This window comes from Sinocyclocheilus grahami, unplaced genomic scaffold (genome assembly GCF_001515645.1).
Source record: "Sinocyclocheilus grahami isolate Dianchi unplaced genomic scaffold, SAMN03320097.WGS_v1.1 scaffold87.1, whole genome shotgun sequence".
Classification (NCBI taxonomy): domain Eukaryota; kingdom Metazoa; phylum Chordata; class Actinopteri; order Cypriniformes; family Cyprinidae; genus Sinocyclocheilus; species Sinocyclocheilus grahami.
In genome coordinates, this window is record NW_015505266.1 from 3111 (window position 1) to 7747 (window position 4637).

At 35.3% G+C, this 4637-nt stretch overlaps 1 long non-coding RNA gene across 1 annotated transcript in view; it reads right to left on the bottom strand.

Annotated features, from left to right (window-relative positions):
* Positions 1-416: 416 nt before the first annotated feature.
* LOC107586912 (uncharacterized) overlaps positions 417-4637 on the bottom strand; it is a 5606-nt gene continuing 1385 nt past the window's right edge. Inside the window, exons 2-3 of the long non-coding RNA XR_001609407.1 lie at positions 3484-3659; positions 417-513 (exon numbers count right to left, since the gene is read on the bottom strand). This is a non-coding gene — a long non-coding RNA (uncharacterized lncRNA). The remainder of the gene's footprint in view (positions 514-3483; positions 3660-4637) is intronic.

Here is a 4637-nt window from a genome sequence, read left to right on the forward strand (position 1 = left end):
GATCAAAAACGCACCATACTGTTCACAACCATAAAAACATATAAAACACACCTGAACAAAATAACTAAAAAAAATGCACACTGAGTCAAGCTGCTTATCTTTATTCAAGCTACTCTTTTTCTGGTTGTGTTAAAGCTTGTAGAGATTGCGAGATATAGTTTGCAAAAGCTGTGTGGAGTTTTAACTGTTCCGACTTAATGACACCACAGACACCGGAATTAATGGGGTGAAATATAATTTATTAGGCAGCTCTGTCAAGAAATTTTAAACATGGAAAGCCCCAAAACCAAGCAGATCCTACTTTAAAAAAAAAAAATCACCACAAAGTAATATATTTAACAACGGTAGATTTCTGTCTTTATTGAATATATCCAAATATGGTGAAAGATTTTTTGGATCTTTTCAGGGAAAAAATGTTCTCAGTCTGTGAGAGACTCAAAGAGTTGATATGATGATGTTTCTCCTCTGCTTCACTCAGGTCTTCAGTCTCTTTCTCATTCCCTTTCATCAAGGCTAAAATGAAATTGAAAGGCTTTAATTGGGTGTTGGGAGTAACGCATTACAAAAGTAAAGACATTACAGTAGTACATTACTTTTTGATGTAACCAGGGGCGGTTCTAGACCCTTTTTAGGTGGGCTTCAGCCCATTATTTGTCTTCTCAGCCCCCCTAAAAAAACTATAATCAGCTGAACAATCAGGGTTACAAATTGAGTTCACTTTTGCATCTTCTTGTGCAAATACACACAATATTATGTCACAATGGCTGTCTTGACGAGTATGCAAGTAAACACTTTATCTATGTCTTAAAGGGGTTATCAGATGCCCATTTTCCACAAGTTGATATGATTCTTTAGGGTCTTAATGAAAAGTCTATAACATACTTTGGTTAAAATTTCTCAATGGTAGTGTAAAAAAACACCCTTTTTACCCTGTCAAAATCAGCTGTGTTTTCAGCAAGCCAATCTAGTCCATGTTGCTTTAAATGCTAATGAGCTCTGCTGACCCCGCCCCTCTCTTCCGTGGGGTGACTAGCAGACTGTAAACTTCAGCCGCGAAACTTGCTAACTAGCATATATTAGGAAAGGCAATTTGCAAAGATTCAGAAAAAACCTTTATACTCACTTCTTCTGTAGATGAAGCTGGATCACGAATAATTTGCATGAACAGACGCATTTAGGCAGATCAGCGCATTCCTTTCAGAAACGAAAGTAACGTTAATTGCTATGTTCTGTGAAATGTGAAAGTTGACGACTGCTATGTTCATTATTACATCCAACAACAAAACTCCTCAAATCGCTTAATCGGAGACGTTCTTGTCTTCCCCTGCACCGGAGTCGACACAATGGCGGACAGCTCACAGCTCACTCAGGGCGTGTCTATGGTAAGATGGCCTTGTCAATCAACTATTGTGGGAGGGTCCTGTGCAGAACTACATCATTCTGACAGGAATCTCAGAAGAGCCTGATTTGAGAAAGGGGATTTTAAAGGGGTCATATGATGCTTTTTTAAAGATCATTATTTTGTGTATTTGGTGTAACAGAATATGTTGACATGCTTTAATGTTCAAAAAACACATTATTTTTCTAATACTGTACATTATTGTAGGTCCTCATCTTCTTGTGCAAATACACACAATATTATGTCACAATGGCTGTCTTGACGAGTATGCAAGTAAACACTTTATCTATGTCTTAAAGGGGTTATCAGATGCCCATTTTCCACAAGTTGATATGATTCTTTAGGGTCTTAATGAAAAGTCTATAACATACTTTGGTTAAAATTTCTCAATGGTAGTGTAAAAAAACACCCTTTTTACCCTGTCAAAATCAGCTGTGTTTTCAGCAAGCCAATCTAGTTCATGTTGCTTTAAATGCTAATGAGCTCTGCTGACCCCGCCCCTCTCTTCCGTGGGGTGACTAGCAGACTGTAAACTTCAGCCGCGAAACTTGCTAACTAGCATATATTAGGAAAGGCAATTTGCAAAGATTCAGAAAAAACCTTTATACTCACTTCTTCTGTAGATGAAGCTGGATCACGAATAATTTGCATGAACAGACGCATTTAGGCAGATCAGCGCATTCCTTTCAGAAACGAAAGTAACGTTAATTGCTATGTTCTGTGAAATGTGAAAGTTGACGACTGCTATGTTCATTATTACATCCAACAACAAAACTCCTCAAATCGCTTAATCGGAGACATTCTTGACTTCCCCTGCACCGGAGTCGACACAATGGCGGACAGCTCACAGCTCACTCAGGGCGTGTCTATGGTAAGATGGCCTTGTCAATCAACTATCATGGGAGGGGCCTGTGCAGAACTACGTCATTCTGACAGGAATCTCAGAACAGCCTGATTTGAGAAAGGGGATTTTAAAATAGGGATTAAAAAAAAAAACACTGGGTGGCTTTTTATCATTAGGGTGGATGTGTACACACACTTCCAACACACATTTATGTTCAAACAACATGTAAAGTGAATTTTGCTCCCAATGACCCCTTTAAACATAAACAGTTAAGAAAATATTGGATGTGTGTCAGTATAACGGATCCATGCATTTCTTATATTAGGCTAATAATGTTAATCAAACAACAAAAGAAAAACAGAGCATCACTCACTGCTCTTAACTAAGTAACTTCTGTAACTTTAATAGGCAATTGTGTATATTTACTTCATACAGTAATACAGTTTTCATAAGCACAGTAAAATACTGTTTATTTAGGTAATAAGATATAATAAAATTATTTAGGTTTATTTGTATCATTGTATCTAATGGTCTCTCTAAGGACTAAGCCCCCCTGAAGATGAAATCCTAGAACTGCCCCTGGCTGTAACGCAGTAATATAACTCATTACTAATAAAATTGGGGTAATATTATACTCGTTATAATCTCAGTAACACACGTTACAACAACATATTTTAACTCAAAATTAAATGGTGAATTTACCAACACCACAAAACAGCACAGAGAAAAAAAAATAAGTGGATAAAATAGTTTGCTTTTTTTAATTCATGGAATTCAATGGTTGAGATCGTTACAACAACATATTTTAACTCAAAATTAAATGGTGAATTTACCAACACCACAAAACAGCACAGAGAAAAAAAAATAAGTGGATAAAATAGTTTTGTTGCTGGAATTCAATGGTTGAGATCATGCAGAGACGGATTCTACATTTGTAAGACGGACACACGTTATTTTCAGTTCATCCGAGAAAAGGACAAGAAGTGCAATCTATGTGCATAGGCGGAAATCCAGTTTGTGTTGTTTTACTACTTACAAAGTTATTTAAAGTATAAAACACTGTTATTTACAATACACAGCATGGTTTTTAGTCACATTTTTAGGGGGGACAACCCTCAGATGTTATTTCACAGCTCCTATAGTTTATTTTTTTGTTTGTTTTGTTTTTACACTACAACACTAATCTGATAAACTGCTGTACTTCAGCATAATTAATATAGAATCAAGCATAAACACCAACCTATTTGTTCTTCAGTATCTTCATGTTTTATTCTGCAGGGTTCTGGATCACTCATGTTCTTACTGTTCTTTCTTCGCACTTGTAGGCTGATGGGAAAATATTCCAGCATTTATTGCTGATCTGCTGGGGGAGGAGCTTCAGTGAAGATGAATTGTTATGTGGTAGGAGGAGCAGATCTGCCGAAATAAAAAATAAATTATTCATGTTTTCACCCATTTTATGCATATCTATATCAAAACGTAAAGTTACTGAATTTGTTTTTAAAACAAATTAATGTTTGATGTTATGTCAGTGAATCAATTTATTTTTTAACATTTTATACATTTATTTTTATCTGCCAAATAATTGAATGGACAAAGAAATATGGGGGAAAATATGAATAAATACCACAATTAAAAGAATTCAAATACAATAATAATCATTTTAAAAATGTAACAGTAAGGAATACAGATGGATAAATTAATTTACAGATTTGTAAGCAACAACTAACACATTTAGATTAATCTTTGTTAACTGGGTTTTAGTTTGCAGTTCTTTTTACATGAAACATGATTTATAATAGACTGAAAAATTAACTGTATATTAACATATCAAAAGTGGTGATCATGTAGTTTGCTCTAGTCTGTTGACACCCGCTTTAAGTGGCAGTTTACAGGTGATCTGAAGGCATCAGCATAATGAATGAGGTGAAAACAGGAACTACTGACATGCAATACAGAGACATTTCAGCAGCTGTTAATAGAGCTGTTAAACAAGCCTTACAGGATCATCAGCAGAGAAGTAGTAGTTATGTTGTAGTAAACACATTACTTGAGTCAGGATATATGCTGAAAGACTATACAACTGCTGTAACAATTTTCTCACAATCCGAAATTAATAAAACATCAATAATACATTAAAACAAATACATATAACTACCATGCAGTAGCATAATATGTTCATATGAACCTAAATATAGTTAATCTTTCTAGTTTCTGTAAACTTGTGTCTGTTTTACTTTCTTCAGAGCCTGGCCATATGAAATTCCTTTATCCATTCTCACATTTTGGACTTTCACTGCATTCTTCCTCACTAAACATCCTCTATATCCTGCACTGTGATCTCCTCCGCAATTACAGAGATTGGAGATTTTATTCCCAGTGCCATGTTGGCAT